Genomic DNA, 16,507 nt, shown 5'->3' with positions numbered 1-16,507 from the left:
ATGGTAACAAGTACAAATATCTGAACTGAAGGTAGCGGTGGGCAAATGGAGGGTTGGTTGTATGTTCCCCCCTACGTTACGTTATGGAAATGGGGATAAAGGTTCTCTGCATAGTTGAGGGGGGCGGGTAGTTTGAAGTACATCATGCAGGAAGGCAGGGTAGGGGGACGGGGTTACAATTTGATGTGCATAGTTGGTGTTTGTTTACTCTATTATTATCAGTGATGACCAGAATCTATAGGTACACATTCTGACGGGAGGGCGCTCTTCCATCCTCCAGCCCCCGGCAAGAAGCACAGTTATAAACATAGAATCTCACAGGTGGTGATGTCAGGGTGGGTGGATGTTCCCAGTCATGACACTATGGGGAGAATTCTAACGCCCTCACCATGTTAGACAGCAACTTTGGGACAAAATAGAATTCAAGCATGAGGTAGGACAAAAGATTTAAGATACTCTCCTGGAATGTGAATGACCTGGGGGATAAAATTAAAAGAGGGGTGGTCCTGCAATACTTAAGAAAGGTACTCCCCCGAAGTGGCTGTACTGCAGGAAACCCACATTCAAGCACTCACTATGCGGCATTGAACAGGTGGGGATACAATGGTTGGCCACGCGAGATACTCCAAAGACTCTAGAGGGGTGGGCATCCTCGTGCGCTCCTCTTTCCCATTCATGGTTCAAAAGGTCACATGTGACGAACTGAGACGTTTCATGGCTGTAACGGGTGACTGGGAGGGCCAACTTTTTAACATAATTTCGCTTTATATACCGCCAAGATTGCAGGCGCAGATGCCCCCTGATTTGGGGATCCTGCTCTTTAATCTCCCAGAGGGCAGTATGATAATATGGGTAGACTGTAATGTGGCCCACTCATCTGACATTGACCGTTGGGCAGTACGCCCACAGGAGCACTCAGGCAATATGTTGGGGCGAGCCTTTTTGTCAGCACTGGGCCTCACGTACACATGGAGGGCACTCAACCCCACCGCCTGTCAATACACCTGTTATTCAGGGGCTCACGGCAGTCTATCACGTATTGACTCTATCTTCACACTGGCTCACCAGCTTCCATGTTTTTGTGATGTGCACCACTTGGCCCGCGGTATTTCAAACCACTCTCCAGTGTGCGTGAGTTATGTGTGGCTCCCCTCACCGTTCCCGCCAGTGGGGGATCAATCCCTGGTATCTCAAAATTTACCACATTAGAGCATCTATGTACTGTGGGGGAATCCACTAAGTCTGCCCAGGGGTTATGCAATATCCATAGTGACTGAAGTGTTTCAATACCTGGGTATCTTTGTCACCAGAGACCCGAAGGTTTTCCATGACCAAAACCATGATCCCCTGCTTCAGCGTCTGCGAAATGACGTCCAATACTGAAGGGCCCTACTACTGTCTTTCTTGGGAAGAGCATTACCTTTTAAAATAATGGTCTTGCCCCGATTCCTCTACCTGCTCTACAGTACACCATATCCGGTGCCGCCGGCATAATTTCAAGCAGTCGAGGCGCAGTGCTTCTACTCCTGTGGGACGGAGGTTCTCCTAGGATCTCCCTCCCGAAGTTGACCAGAGGTTGGTATGGCGGTGGGGTGGCGCTATCCGGCTCTCTGGAAGTACTACTGGGCGGCCTAGCTTACAGCGGTCAACCACTTGGTCCGTAGTCCCCAAGACAACCCGACATATAGAATGGACCATGCAACCGTGTGGCTATGTCAGAGCAATTTAAGGGGTAAGAAAGCTAACTCATTTCCCGAGCCAACCTCCACCACACTATAGGTTTGGCAGGAGGTGCCAGCAGCCCTGGGCTGGCGAGATCAGTTTATGCAGATTACTCAGTTATGGGACTCAACGAATCTGGGACTATTGATACGGCAGCGGGGCTTCGACAAATGGGACCTCATTGGCCTCTCAAGGGTGAGTGACCTGAGGGTTGGAGGAGACATGCGATTATTTGCGAACCTGCAAAAAGAATACCAGCTGGCACAATAGGAAGCTAGGAAGCCTTTCGATATCTACAGGTTTGCCATGCACTGAGAGCAGTGCTACAGAAAGGAGAGTAACTCCCTGAAGCCTCTCCGTTAGAAGGCAGACAGCTCTTTGGTAAAGAAGGCGATCTCTCTAGTATACCATAAGATCATGAATAATTCCCCAGACCCCTAACAAACCTCGTGTTTGCTTGGAGAGTGATGTGAAACAGATAGATGACGACGAATAGCAGGAGGCCTTGGCCTCCCCCAGAGAAGTAGCCATATGCTTGCGCTTTAGGTTGGTACAGCTGAAGACACTGTACAGAACATACTTCACCTGCATCACACTAGCAAAAATGGGAAGGTCTGGCTCCCCAATGTGTTTGCAGAGCTGTGGGTAGGAAGGCGCATTCTTCCACATGATATTGGAGTGTCCAGTGCTGCAGGAATATTGGGAGGCGGTGCTGTCCTGTATTCACGAGGTTTATAGCATAAACACAACTAAGTTGCCAAAGTGGTGCGACTCTCACAACTAAAGAATGTCTCTGGGTGACACTGGGGTTCATGGTGGCCAAACGCAATATTGCTAAGTTATGGAGAGCCACAGCACACCCTACGTTGTATAAATGGAAGATAGATATGGACTGGTGCATGCTGGCAGAGAGGATGGTATTTGAAAGTAGGGGCTGTCCCAACAAATGGTCTAAAATCTGGGGGAAGTGGAATGGATACCGGGGAATGCTATGCACACCAATGCTCCCAACGAGGGCAAAGGTAATTGTTTGAAGACACTTAATGGGGATATAGGAACTCGGTGGATGGAGGAAGAATTAAGAGTTGTGTATTGGAACACAGTAGATGCCACCTCCTCATTGTCGGACTGTATCGCAATAAGTTATATTGTGAATTTGAAGTGCCATCGCTCTACTATGTTTTCATTTTATGCAATAAAATATTTTTAAAAATATATACATATCTGGGTAGACCAACAATTTTCTCTAAGCCACACAAAATATCCAAAATGGATATAATTTGAATCAAAGGTCTTATTTGGACTGGAGGCTATGGGAAAGGAAGGCATTGGGGTTGTGTAAGAGTCAGAATTGGGAATGCGTTTTAATCCAAATTATTTTAGGCCTGGAGTCGTACTTGGACTTTGTGACAAACATGTGGTATAGAACTCTTCTAACTAGATTCAGGATGGTGATTATTAGCTGTTTTCTACTTGTGATGAAAGATACCCCCCCCCCACCCGGTGTCTCCTTCACTTTACTTTTTTTTATTTTTAAATACATTTAACCATGACCTTCCTAAACCCCATCCTGAGGCGTTTGGGTCTGTCCAGGTTCAGACCAACGCTACTGTATTTGCAATTGTTAAGAGTCCCGAGACTTGCCATAGCGCATGTTCTTGGCACAAAAACGTCCTTTGTCCGTGGAAGTCCATGCTTTTCTGCTTGAGGGAGCCGGGTTCTTTTAATGTAAAACTTTATCCTTTATTGTGACGATTTTACCTGTATTGCTGAATCTCTTGTCTCCCAAGGCTATCATGGTTCTTTTTAAATATTTATGTTGATATATGAATTGTGCATCTTTTTTCTTTAATCTACTTTTATTGGGAAATGTTGTGTAGCAGCAGAGCATTTCCAGTACATGAACAATGCAACCAACGTATAAAGTACGTTACTCACTTCATTGCTGCTCGCCCATTACACTGGCATGGGATAGCACCTCCCCCTCTTACATTGCTCATTTTCCTTGGATCATCAACAGATTACAAATTTAGAGTATTCAATAGTCTGTGTATGCACAGGTTCAGTTCAATATTTCAGGAGGTATAAATTTGCTATGTCCTAAGACCCCTCCCTGCGTTTAACGGCAATGCCTATTCCTCTCATGTTGGATTATTGCTGCAGCAACTTCCCAGTTGAGTGTCTGTGGCGCACTAGTCAGTTGTTTCTATGAGCCCCAGTGAAGCAGTCAGTTGTCTCTCTCCCAGTCAATTGATTGTTCACAGTGTATACTTCTAGCCACAGCTCTGCAATTGGTTGTTGACACACCCATCATCTCCTCTGCCCGTAGAGCAGCCCCCTCCACCCCGCCCAGCTCTACCGTTCTGCACCTTCAACAATGTGGTTGGCCTTCTGTCGACCACCAGTGCAGTGCTATGTTCTTGTGGGCTACCACCAGTTCACCAGAAACTAATTTCCACCTTTTTTATATGGTTGTCTGGATAATAAGCCCAGCAAACGGATTTCCATGGTCAACAGGTCTCGCCTAGCTAGTGCACTTTCCATGTCCTGGGTCACCTTGGCCCAGAACTGCCCCAGAAAAATCTGTGTCTAATAGTGAGAACCGGGCACATCATATGGTGTCAGTTTGCATCATTACATGAATCCTGTGGGCAGTGAGATACGTTCTGTGGAGATAGTTAAACTGGGTGTACTTGAATCTGGTGTTCCTGGACACCATGCTCTAAGGTTTGCTCCTATTCCTAACCCTTGAACTCCCTGCACAGCGAGTTTTCCCATTTAGTTCGCAATGATGCAAGATCAATGAGGGTCTTTGATAGTAATGTCTTAAAGATCCAGGTTATTAACTTACACCCCCCACAAAGGTAAGGAGGGCCTGAAGAAGGGTGCTTGTGCACAGTCCCTCTGTGTTTAGGCCCCACAACTGGAGCAGCACCCTCTGGAGCGCTGCGTATGTCAGGAATTGTGTACCCAGCAGGCCCTTCTCCATTAATGTCTCTAGTGTGTGAAGGGTTCTCTTTTTGTAACAAACCCCTATTTGTCAATCCCTGCTCTGGTCCATTCCTACAGTCTTGTATCTGTGAAATACCCCCTCTGGCCTTGGGTAGCCCCACCAAGAGGAGGGCAGGTGTGTAGAGTGTGTATTACTTTGATTTGTTGGCCGCTACCTTCCAACTGTGGAGTGCCACCACAAGGAGAGCAGGTCTACCATCAATGTGGTAAGTACCCCTTTCTCAGAGACTTTCCAGCTTCCCTATCTCCTCCACCTAAATTCCCGCTAGCTACCTGGGCAACCATAGCAGGTTCGCTGATGAGAAGTGGATCTAAAACCCCGGGACTCTCAGTCCCCACTCAGTTATCTGGTATCGCAGTATGTCTAAAGAAGTATGTGTCTACCACCATCCCAGACCAGTTCCTGTCGCAACACATTCAGCTCCCTGAACCTGGCCTGTGGAACTCAGACCAGTAGATTTATGAAATAATGAATTAGGTTAGCAAATGTTCTGAGAAGAGATCTGGGTGATATCACTTTGCCTCTACCTTTCTACCTGCTTGGTGTGGCTTGGACTTTTACTGGTCCATAAGAGCAAGATCTGGCTATGCTGCAAGTAGGTGTGTGGCCATAAAGGGGCACCTTCTAGCAGGATCTTTGATGCAAATGGACTCTCCATAGAGGGGCCAGGGAGATCTGCCAGTGGTGGTCCCATAGATATGTTTTCTTGTTAGCTCCTGCCCTCTCCATCTCTAAAGTCATCCTCAATATGGAGTGAAGTCCTCTTGCATCCGGGAGAGCTGCAATCTCCCAGCTGCACCCCAGTCTACAACATACTGGGTGCCTCCATTCATGTAAATATTCTAGGATTATTGATATCACTTGGCTTGCTTGCATCATAGCTCACAATTACATTGTTGACAACAGTTACATAGCCATAGTGATGGTTGCTTTCTTCCCTTGTGGCTCTGAATGAAGGTACCAGCTCACATGCTCATAGGCCCTACTGAAATGAGCAGCAACACCAACATGGGTAAACCACTTTGTGGTCACTGGGAGTGGTCCAGCAGTGCTGGCAAGTTAGTTTACAGACCTCCAAGGGTTGATCTCCAGTGGCACAGTTAATTAACGCACATACCTACCGGCAGGGTAGAGAGGACTTCAGCAGCCTGTTCTTCTTCCACAGTCTCTATGGCCTCTTCACCCTCTCTGCGCTTGCTATGAGTAGCTCTGGTTATAGTTTTGCATCAGGTTGGGTAGCCTTCACCAGCCTCCTATCTAGTCAGCCTTTGCAGGTCAAAGCTGAACACTGCAGAGCATGAGACAGCTAGAATCATGATCAGGACTTTAATAAGGCAGGTTCTTTACACAACAGCTCATCGACCTCCTTTCCTGTTCTGTTTGCAGCAGCAACAAATTCTTTTTATCAGCCGTGTAGTATGTTCTCTGCATTTTGAACATTCAGTGGAGGCTGCTAAAATATCCTGCCTCTGGTAGCAGTATTTCTCTGCACAGGTGTTGAAACCTTTTTCAAGCCAAAGGGTGACCTCTGAATTGAGCAGAAGAGAACATCCACTCCGATTTAAAGTTTAGCCACACGTCTGGAGGGAACCACTCATTCCATTCCAAAGTACTTCTTACTCTTGGTGTTGCTTGGTTTCCTAGGCCGCCCAGGCTTGACGGTTCCCATTGGAGCAGGGGCAACACTGATTTGCTTATAGCTGAGTCCAAACCGAGGTGACATGGTGCGCAAAAAAACAATGGACAGGGAAGCGTCCCGAGTATTTACCAGTGACTGATTAATTCAAGAATTCCATCTATCACTTTTTTGTATACTTTAGTGTGTCGCCCTAAGTTGGACGGATATTCCCAGATGTGGGTCCCATACACACTATGTTACTGAAACCGAACCATATCTGGCTGATGAACCCATAGTAGGGCAAAACCAGTCTTGGGTTGCTTGTTTTGGTGCAGGGAAGCCCTGGCTTGGCAGTTTTGACTGGACTGTTCACATTGGAGCAGTTGTAAGACTGATTTACATACAGCTGGGTCCAAAATGAGTTGCATGGTGTGCAAAATAATGATGGACTGGAATGCGGCCCGAGTAATTACCCATGGCTGAGATTAATTCAAGTACTCCATCCATGACTTTTTTGTATACTTTGGTTTCCTTGGGAAGCAAAATACATCCCACAATGTCCACTTGGTTTTCTACATTGGAGCCAGTCGGCCTCTGGCCATTCAAGGGTTATTGCTGAGCTCTTGCTGCTCTGGCAACTCAGCACATAGGATATAGAGAATTGCCAGGCACCCCAGCTCTTTTTTGTAAGTTTATAGTCTTTACCAGTTTTTTTGATCAAGATTTGCACCTCTGGGACCACACGCTAGTTTTTCTGCTTCCTTTAAAGTTATGTGAGTCCTAACAATACACGTACACTTAGTCTGCAGGAAGCTTGCCTATGAAACAAACCAGTGCCCTGTAATGTTGTGCTGTTTCTGTGCATCGATGGATGAATCATCTACAGGTTTCCGTAAGCCACCTTTTTCCCCATCCATGCTGTTCTTGTGCCAGTAGATGCCCAGGAGTGCAATCCAGGCCAGAGCCTCCAGCTCCAATGACTTGCTCCCGCTCAATACAGATGTGTATTTCCAGGTGAGCCGTGCATCAGACTTCCAGTGAGGCAGGATACTGGGACAGTGGCTGGTACCTATGAGCCGTCTCTGAAGCTCTACTTTTCCCTTACTGAGAGGTAGAAATGCTTTAGTATACCATTTTATTGAACCCCCGAGCCTAACATAAAGTCATATCTGAGTTCTCGGGATTTTGGGGCCTGTGCTAAAGTTTTGTTGGTCTCTCTCTGATTGTCTCTGTCCTCTCATACTTGGCACTCGTGTGTGGGTTCATGATCTCAGCCAAGGGACATTCTATGTTCCAGGATGTTTAGCTGAAGTTTATATGCAGGACTCTATGCTTTGGCAGCTGCTGCCAGGAGTGGAAAACCGAGGGTTGTGCTAGACTCAATAAATACCTCAAATACCTCCTAAACCAGGGTATTGATCTTTCATTGGCGACGAGTGGCCACCAGTAAATCCACTCCCACATGTGATTGATGTTTCCTGCCCTTATCTTTTTGTGGCCCTTTGTCATCGATGATTCCTTGTCCAAGGTACCTCCTTATAAAAGGCCCAGCAATCTTTATTTACTTAAATAGAAGGATGACAGTTGTCTATACAGGTGCTAGCACATGCACAGTTTCAGGAACTTATTTGTAACATCCATATATTCAAGTGTGCTCAATAGAGACAGGTAACACTATGTCATCCCAATAGTGTCAATTATACAGGAGAAAACCCCTATATACAAAGAGTAGTAAAAAAATGTCCAGAGCACCACCACAATGAGAAGTAAAAGGTCCGTCACTCTAGCGGTTCCATTAAAGTAGGATAAGCTTCAATTTACATAAGGTCGGTACAAAAAGCCGATGAGTCCAATCGTTTTTAGTCCATATTCTTGTGCAAATAAAATCCAAACAACAGCTGCCACGTGTTTCGTCGTACTCGACAACTTTTTCAAGGCTTCTGAATGTACTGTCTGATTCATTCAAAGGAAGGTTCAAAGAAACCCGAATCCAGGCACTCGGAGCCCCCAGGGGCTACAGAGAAGATGCTCTTACTCAAAAGTAGATCTGTAAACGTAGTCAAGCACGATAGCATCCAATCACATGCAGGACGGACCTTGATAAGTCCAGGTCTTTGTAGCACAATACGTGGAAAACTCTGAACGCCCGTTCAAAACTCCGCTAACAAGTAGTCAGAGGGCATGGATTCGGGTTTCTTTTAACCTTCCTTTGAATGAATCGGATATTACATTCAGAAGCCTTGAAAAAGTCGTAGAGTACAACAAAACACGTGTCGGCTGTTGTTTGAATTTTATTTGTACAACAATATGGAATAAAAATTATTGGAATCATTGACTTTTTGTACCTACCTTATGTGTATTGAAGCTTATCCTACTTTAAGGGAACCGCTAAAGTGACGGACTTTTACTTCTCATTGTGGTGGTGCTCCGGACATTTTTTTGATGAGCTTTATTTACTTATTGTTGCATGCCGAGGTTAAAGATTTTTTAATTTAGTAATTGTACCTTTGATTGGGCAGCGTGATTGTAGCTGCAATCGCAGTGAAACGCTAGTTGATGTGTTCTACACTCCACCATCCCCACCAGTTCCTTAATCTCCTTTATAGACCAGCATCTGCACCAGCGTCATCGCAGCTCCATTGAAACACATCCCGGTGTCGGGGGTATTTACCTCAACCCAGCAACTGTTTCAATAATTACATTAATCCAGTCCTCTACGCCCAAAATATTATATTAACTGAAAAAGGAAACAGGTGTGTGTCTAAACACTCACAAAAACACATACAAATAACATTAGAATATGTGTCTCCCCAAAAATGTGTGTGAACAAGAGAAAGTACCTCAAGTGCGCACCACCAGAGGAGCTACTGGCAGGTTCTCACCAGCTTGCCCACGTATTTATCATCATCTGCAACTTTCTCATGTAAAGTAAAGAGATATATAGTGTCCAGTAAAATAAAATGTGTGGAGGTGTACTTAGTGAAGAAATTACTAATAAGAAAAAGTAAGAAGAAAAGACCCCGTGAAATGCAAGAGACAAGAGTGTCTCAGACAAATAAAAAATGAGCTAAGACTCACATACACAATTTGACCCTTTAATCCAAAGTCGTGAGCTTGCTCGATATTAAAAACACAGCATGTTATATACCCGTTCTAAGTAGGCCAACATGTTTCATTGTCTGAATTTCTTTATGGCAAATTCGTCACGGCTTCGAGGTCGGGAATCACCTCACTGGCCATCTGACTGTATACGTCGAGTGACTGACAGACACACAAACACAGAAACAGTTCCTTTGGTTAAAATCACCATTTGCCACCACCTTCAGAGCAGTTACTGACTAAAAAACACAGATAGAGGCATTGCCCCAGATACTGTATTTCAAAAGGCGTCATGATTTATATTTACCAAGTGGGAGCCACAGGCCCACGTACCAGCTCCCACGATGTAAAGTGGTGTGTACTTCTTACACTTTATCCCTTTTGAAGATAGCACATCTGTTGCTTAAAATTATTTATTTGTGGAAACAAGCATATCTTTTACGCACATAACTACCCACTTTCACACAATACACCCTTCCGCACAGTCATTAAGTATGGAATACCTACTATCCCAAACGTTAAGCGGGTTAACTATGAAACCCAATCACGATAGGTGTGCTAATATCCACGCGCTCATCATAGCCACGCACACGTGCCTGCCTCAGTATCTGTCAAGCGACAAGACACGGTCCAGTAACCATACCACAGTTGTAACAATGCACCGCACATTCCTCAGTGCTCCATCTCTTACCGCAGCTCCACGGCCGTCTTGCGTTATCTCATCCCGGCGTGCGAGTGCGGAAGAGCTATCACGGTTTAAAATCCCGCGGCCAAGGTGGGGCATATCACATGCGCCACCTCTGACCTCTGCCTGTACTTAGAAAGCGATGGGCGCGAATCAGCGCCATTTTGAAGTTCCAAGCCCTCAGTGCCGAACGCGTTCAGTTTGTATATAATCCAATGCACTTGCAGCCAATTTCACCCAGACTCCCGATCTAGATCTATAATTTCCATTATTTCATCAAGAATAACATATCGGGGTCCCATTGATGTTTTACTCATTTACGTGCACCTGCCGTTTAAACATCATAAGAATAGTCGACCTGGATCAAAAAATTTCCATCAAGGTTTATCGTTACGTGCTATGATTATAACTAGGGCTCCCAGTTTTCCGTTTTTACTGATTTTTACAGATAAATACAGACAGAAAACTATTTTTTTCCTGTCTGTATTTCTTTTTAAATACAGAAAAATATGGAAAATATGTCTTCTTTGGATGTTTTTTCCTACTGTCAATCATGAGTGCCAGGTCAGTAAGTGTATAGATTGAGAGGTAGGGCAGATGAAAAAAGACAATACATTTCCTAATTTATCTTAATTAAGTGCAGATCTACAGTAATTTATGCTATTTTGCAATGCAAGTGTTTTCAGATAATGGTATTGCACTGTATGCTGCTGAAACCTTTTGACATTCAAATGTGAATATACATTTATCAGTCAAATAAATGTGGAAAAATACCCATGGCAGCTTCATTTATACAGAAAACACAAAATAGAAATGGATAAATGCAGACAAAATTAGCAAAAAATAAATAAGGATAAATACACACGGAAATGTAGAAAAAATAAATACCATAAAACCGGGAGCCCTAATTATAACCCAGCTGAATATTCATAACGCTAGAGCAGCTCACCAATACAAAACCTGAACGAGCTATTACATAGCAACAACCTTACCCAGCACTGCTCAGATGAAACTCATAACAAAGGGGCAATCCTGGATGCCATCATCGCCCAACGTGACACAGTCACAATAGACCACATCTTACCGGTCGACTAGTCGGACAACCACTTAATCCTATTCCACATCACGCAACCAATCATGTACCAACCTCCCATCCAAGACCCCCCCACATGGACGAGAAGCCTAACACAGATGAACATGGATGACCTAGAAGAAAAGATAAGCACGCTCCTACCTATCTCCCCAGACGGTCTCTCTACAACAGAACTCACATCCCACTACAACACAACTATGTCGTCCATCTTAAACCAACTATCCCCCCTGAAACTGGAAAAATCAGGAACATTTCTTCCAGATCCTGTTTCAACATGGACATTAAAGCTGAAAGGATACAACTTAGAGCTACAGAACGTCTATGGAGAAACAATCCCTCCACAAGCCTCTGCGACCAACTCAAAGCAGCCCGAAGGAATTTAAAAAAACATATCAACAATGATGCACCGCTCTTGACAACGCGAAAAACAGGCCCAAAGAACTCTTTAACATAATCAGGCATCAAACTTCCAAGAACTCTGCAACCCCAGTCCAGGCCTCCAAAGACCTGTGTGACAACTTCGCCAGCTTCTTCAACGAAAAAATCACCAAGATTGAGCTATCACTTGACATCAACCTCAATTCCTCTTGCAAAAACCCAACCCCAACAATGGAAACCACCACGAGCATGCTCCCCATGAAAGCCTGGAAATCCTTCAACCCCGTACCTGAGGCTGAGATTCTCAAACTGATCTCCTCCTCCAAGCCCGCTTCCCACATCCTCGATCCTGTTCCCACCCAATTGACTAAAAAGCTGAAACTCTCCCTCACACCACTATGGTGCGAAATCATAAACAGCTCCTTGAAAACCGTCATCTTACCAGACTGCCTCAAAGTCGGCCAAGTCACGCCACTATTGAAAACGCCAGGCCTGGACACCAACGATCTGAACAACTTCAGACCTGTTTCCAACCTTCTCTTCCTATCCAAAATCCTTGATAAGTGCGTTCTCCTACAACTGACTCAGCACATTGACAACATCAACCTGCTAGATCACCACCAATCGGGCTTCAGAAAAGGCTGTAGCACCAAAACCGCAATCCTTAACATCGTGGATGACATCCACAAGTCCCTTGATACTGACCAGTGCTGCCTACTCATCCTCCTGGACCTATCAGCAGCCTTTGACACGGTTGATCACAAGCTACTCATCAAGGCTCTCCAAGACTGAGTAGGTACGGATGAGGTGGTCCTACAATGGTTCTCCTCCTTCTTACACAACCGCTCCCAAAGGATAAAAATCAAAACCTTTACTTCCGACCTACACTCTGTCAACAGAGGTGTCCCCCAAGTCTCAGTGCTCTCCCCTCAACTGTTCAACATATACATGTAACCCCTCACCACCCTTCTCAAAAAAGCCAACATCCCCTTCCACCTATATGCAGATGACATCCAGATCTACTTGGAAACCTCCTCCATTAACGACATTCTAAGACTCAACAACACTCTTAGAGAATTTCAACAAACCACCTTAAACTCAATCAAGACAAAACCAAAGTCCTCCTCATCTCCAACAAAGAAGAAAACCCTCAAATCGTAGAGTGGCTGAAAGCAATCGATGCTCTCAACGGTAATCTCACCCTGGCTAACTCGGTAAAATCTCTAGGAATCACCCTCGACCCAAAACTGAACATGACCAAACACATTAAGATCCCCGCGAAGAGTGCCTTCCTGAATCTGAAGCTTCTCAACAATATTAAGCCTTTCATCCCGCCAAAGGACCTCAAACAAGCCACCCAATCACTGGTGCTATCTAGACTCGACTATGGGAACGCAGTCCTCTCCGGTACAGCTCGATCCCACCTAGCGCCACTCAAAACAACTCTCAATGCAGCGGCCAGAATGGTAACGGAAGATAAGAAATATGACCACTTATCTCCCGCACTCAGAGAACTAAAATGGCTCCCAGTCGAAATGCATGCCAGCTTTAGAACTGCCTGCCTCACACACAAAGTCCTGCACACAGGGAAACTGGAATACCTGGCCTCCAAACTCAAGAAAGCCAGCCAGACAAGAAACTTCAGGAGTTCCAACACCCTCTTACTCATCCCTTTGAAAACACGCAAACAAAAAAACGCTGCACGGTCCTTGGCTGGAAACGCACACAAAATCTGGAACTCCATTCCAGCCGATATCAGGACTCCTTTATAAAATTCTAAAAACTCCTACAAGACCTCTACCTCAACCGTGCCTTCCCGAACAAAGAATCTCCGCCGAAACGCACAAGCCTGCACTTTGCAGCCACCTGACAATGTTCCACCACAACCTACCTCTTCCTGCACTTTACAGCCCCTTGTCAATGTTCGACCTCTACCTACCTCATCCCCGCTCCCCTATCCCCTCCTCGTTCCCTCCTCCCGGAAGGAGGTTTAGCCCAAGACATTGTGCACGCATCGAGGCTATCTCAGGATCTCCCTACCTCAATGACGCACAACACACTGGGTATTCCGAACATTTACGCTTACCTTTGCCTTTTTATGTGATTTCTACCTTATATCTGCTGTAAAGCGCTCCGATACCCTCGGGTCTGGCCAGCCCTATATAAAACCTCAAAATAAATAAAAAAATAGATTAGCGGTGTCAAAAAGACTGACATCCCTCCCACCCATGTCGTTACATATCATGGCTGCCATATTTAGCAATCAAAAGATGCACACTGGCACTTACGCGCCTGATACTGGACAGATCATCAAGCAGACTAGCTTACACCAATATTGCTGTTATATATCAAAGGATTATATATATCTCTATCTCAAGGATATTAGATCATATTAATCCATGAGACTCATTTCGAACTGAAACTTGTTTTTACAATATCACTGAGGCATAGGAGATAAGGCAGTCTATTTTGAAGCCATACTTCAGAACAAACAATGTCAATAAAAAAAGAGTTATCTACTTATTTTGATCCACTCAATCTGATCATTCAACTCATAAAGGTCTACCTTTTCAGAAAAAAAACAGCGGGCTTCTTTTTTTGCCAGTACCTTCTCCAGACTGTTTGTCTCCTCCACAACTCTTTCCAGCACAACCCACTTAAGTGCTCTGTAGTGGTGTTGCTGTTCACGCAAATGTTGTACCAACCTGGTGGTGAGCTTTCCAGTCTTGATGGTACTCAAATGTTCCTGCACACATACTTTTATTTTGCGTGAGGTTAAACCAATATAGTGCAGCCCACACTAACATTAATATGTATATAACATTTACAGAATTGCAATTGCTAAATTTGTTTAGGTGCCATGTTTTTCCATTTTGCAACTGCACACTGTTAGTTTTCTCAGTCAAATCACATACTGAGCATCCCCCCACAGGGGTAATGCCCAGACGGAATGGAGGTATTTATCGTGCGCTTCACAGGTGACGTGTGTACTAGTTTATCCTTCAAATTCTGCGCATGCTTGAATGCAAATCTGGGGAGTGGCATTTTATACTCAGATGTAGACAACAAAGACCAATGTTTCCTTATGGCCTGTCGGATTTTAGATGAAAGGGGATCAAAGATGAGGACAACCGGAAGGCAATCACTTGATTGTTTTACATTCCTTTCAAGGAGTGCCTCCCGAGGAGTATTGCGTGCCCTCTTGAGTGCCCTATTCACTATCCTTCTAGGATAAGCATGCTGCATCAGCTTATTGGCCAGATTTTCAGATTGCTCCTCAAACTGGCCCACATAAATGCAGGCCAGGCTGGGCGCAAATGTAGCGCCCATTGATGTACCAGACACTTGCAGGAACAGCTCATTCTTATAGCTGAAATAGTTCAGCGTGAGAGCCAATTCAACACACTGTAGAACAAACGACTGAGGAGTGTCATAAAACCCCACCAGCGTGGGGTATACTAGTATACAACGATTCAATATTGATTGTAACTAGAAACTGCACTGAGGGATCAAAGTCCAAATCTTTAAGTATATTCAAAACATCAGTAGTGTCCTGTACATAGGATGGTTGCCTAAGTACTGACTCTCTCAAAAAGAAGTCAGCAAATTGTGACCGAGGTTCCAGGAGAGATGAAATTCCCGAAACTATCAGGCGACCTGGTGGTGGACGTTGGGCTTTATGAATTTTAGGCAATATATAGAATGCCGGGGTCCTAGGTTTGGTGTTAATTAAAAAATCTTCCTCTCTGTAGGTAATCCAGTTCTTTTCTTTTGCTTGTGTGACCATAGATTTGATTATCTCAAGGAGTTCGCCCGTAGGATCTCTAAGAAGAGGATGGTAATTATCACGTACTCCAAGGAGTCTCATTACCTCTGCTTCGTAGTCAGTGGTGCTCATTATCGCCACAGCCTTGCCTTTATCTGCGGACTTTATGGTTATGGTATCAGTGTCCTGCAATGCCTTAACTGCCTGCCAATCGTCACGACTCGTGTTGTTAAATGCACTGGTTTTCTCTTTTTTTGTTTTGATAATCTTTATTAGCATTTTCACAGATATAACCAAAACAGATTGAACACACAGCAGAGAAATTATGTAATTTTATCCAAATCCCTCCCCCTCCCCCCCATGGCTGACCCATACTTTGTAAAAACAGATTTCATTGTCAAATATTACAAACAATTAGAAAAGGATGTAAAGCAGAACATTCAGAATTCATTATTCGCATTTCAAATACGACTAATACATTGTCAAATATTACAAAAAATTAGAAAAGATTTAAAGCAGGATATTCAAAATTCATTATTTACAATTCAGATAAGACCAATTCATTAGGGGTGCCCAAATAGCCAATCCTTTAGCTTTTGATTTGCGGCCTTTTCTAGAATATACTGCTCTTTCAAATCTGTATATTGCAAGAAGTCTTTCAAGCCATTGTTGGCCCGATGGGGGAACAGGATCGAGCCAATGTGTAGCTAAACATAGTCTAAAAACTGTCAAAGTAATAAATAGAACGGACTGGCTCTGACTTAAGGAAAGAGGACAGCCCACCCCTAATACAATCAGTTGAGGTGATAGGCCAATTTTTCTGCCCAATATAGTTGCCAGGAGACTGCTAACACTGTGTTTCAAAGTGTCTAGAGCTGGACATGTGGCGAACATATGTACACTGTCAGCTGCAGGATACTGGCACCGGGGACACGTAGAACCTGGTCCTCTACCCTATTTAGCAATCTGGGCAGGTGTAATATACAAATTAAACCATGTTTTAAAGCATTGTAGTTGTAAATTAACCACAATGAATGATGTCTAGGCAAAATATAGTGAGTCTTCTATCTCTCTAGGTTCAATCTCTAACAGATTTTGACATCGATCTATATGCTTGGCCAGATCATCAGGTA

Source organism: Triturus cristatus, chromosome 3_1 (assembly GCF_964204655.1).
Source record: "Triturus cristatus chromosome 3_1, aTriCri1.1, whole genome shotgun sequence".
NCBI lineage: Eukaryota > Metazoa > Chordata > Amphibia > Caudata > Salamandridae > Triturus > Triturus cristatus.
The sequence above is the reverse complement of the archived record's forward strand: the minus strand, read 5'-3'. Positions refer to the sequence as shown.